At 34.6% G+C, this 1,977-nt stretch overlaps 1 protein-coding gene across 1 annotated transcript in view; it reads right to left on the bottom strand.

Annotated features, from left to right (window-relative positions):
* LOC106875011 (mutS protein homolog 4) overlaps window positions 1-1,635 on the bottom strand; it is a 69,252-nt gene extending 67,617 nt beyond the window's left edge. The window contains exon 1 of the mRNA XM_014922954.2: window positions 1,560-1,635. The gene's annotated coding sequence lies outside the window, so the exon portion shown is untranslated. The remainder of the gene's footprint in view (window positions 1-1,559) is intronic.
* Window positions 1,636-1,977: the final 342 nt, after the last annotated feature.

Here is a 1,977-nt window from a genome sequence, read left to right as displayed (position 1 = left end):
ATATATATATATATATATATATATATATATATATAAATATATCTTTTCTCTTTTATCTTTTACTTGTTTCAGTCATTAGACTGTGGCCATGCTGGAGCACCATCTAGAAGAATTTTAGTCAAAGGAAGTGACCTCAGTACATTCTTTTTTTAAAGCCTGGTACTTATTCTATCGATCTCTGTTGCTGAACTTTTTGAATTCCTTATCTCTATCACTCATGGACATGATTACAAAACCAAAACAACACAACATCCATGACTTTTGGAAATATTTTTTCACACTCAGAATTGCTGAAGCATGGAACAGACTACTTGTATCAGTTGTCAGGACACTACTTCCTAAAAAATTCCATGCTTCCTGAAATTTGCCACATGCACACCTGATGTCCCCCTCCATCTTTTTAAACAACTCAGTCATTGTTCACTTCCTCTGCATTATTCTATGTACAGTTCATGCACTTTTGGCTACCTTTTCTCATGAGCTGTAATACACCTCAGCATTGTATACAATAAGTTTGTTATTATTTTTATATCATCTTCACACAACATTTAGGTTTCCAACAGAGATATAAAGCAACACATCTGATTTAAACTTAAATCAATATCATTTAAACCTCCAATTTCGTCAAAACTTTTCAACATCTTGTCAGCATAACTACAGTTTGGTGTCTGCTCAACTATGGTTCTTCATAACTTCCTTAAAAAATACGTATTTTTTTATAAGATTTTGTAGATATATTTTAGATGGTGCATATTAGCTCAGTGTTTAGAGCATTGGGCTCATGATCATGAGGTAGTGAGTTCAATTCTCAGACTGGGTTGTGTGGTGTGCACTTGAGCTACACACTTTATTTCACGTTGCTCCACTTCACTCAGCTCTAGAAATGAGTTGCAACATCACTGGTGCCAAGCTGTATCGGCCTTCGTGTTTCTCTTGGATAACAATGGTGACATGGAAAGGGGAGGCTAGTATACATGGACTACAGCTGGTCTTCCATAAACAGACTTGAGCCTTGGAGGGAAAATTTTTAGGTGCAATCCATGGTCATTCATGACCGAAGGGGTCTTTACCCTTTTACACTTTATTATGATTATGTTGAGAAAATTTGAAAAAATACTTCAGGATGAGGAGGGGATGATTTTTAAAATTCCTTTAGGATGAAAAATTTCCGCTGGTCTTTTTCAAATGTATATTTTTTAATGAAGTTTTCCAGAAATTTGTTTTGGGATGTAGATTACGATTATCTTGATAAAAATAACAAAAAAGTTTTCATGGAAGCATGTGGAGCATATTTCTGTTCGGATGGGCAACAGTGTTTCTACATAACTTCCTTCAAAATGAATATTTATAAAGGAAATTTTGCAGAAATTATATTTAATTGTTTACGTTACGATTTTATTTACTCCATGTACCCAGACCTTGTGGAAACCCTGTACAATGAGTGACCATTAAATAAAACTATAAACTATTAAAGTAAATATCTCTTACATGCATATATCTATAAACATAAAGAAGTGTTTCATTTATATTTTTAGTTGAAATTATTTTTTCAGACTTACCAAAATATTTCTAAATCTCTTATTTTTTGTATTTAAATTACAAACGAAAAACTTTAAAATGCGAGATGCATGGGAGATAACTGCGATTAATATCTGGTTGGTATATTCAGTTGTACTCTCTCTCTCTCTCTCTCTCTCTCTCTCTTTACTCTTTTACTTGTTTCAGTCATTTGACTGCGGCCATGCTGGAGCACTGCCTTTAGTCGAGCAAATCGACCCCAGGACTTAGTCTTTGGATGCCTAGTACTTATTCTATTGGTCTCTTTTGCCGAACCGCTAAGTTACGGGGACGTAAACACACCACCATCGGTTGTCAAGTGATGTTGGGGGGACAAACACAGACACAAACACACATATATATATATACACATATACAACAAGCTTCTTTCAGTTTCCGTCTACCAAATCCACTCACAAG

The sequence above is a fragment of the Octopus bimaculoides genome, chromosome 10 (assembly GCF_001194135.2).
Source record: "Octopus bimaculoides isolate UCB-OBI-ISO-001 chromosome 10, ASM119413v2, whole genome shotgun sequence".
Lineage (NCBI taxonomy): Eukaryota > Metazoa > Mollusca > Cephalopoda > Octopoda > Octopodidae > Octopus > Octopus bimaculoides.
Note: the sequence above shows the minus strand (reverse complement) of the source record. Positions and strands in the feature narration are given on the sequence as shown.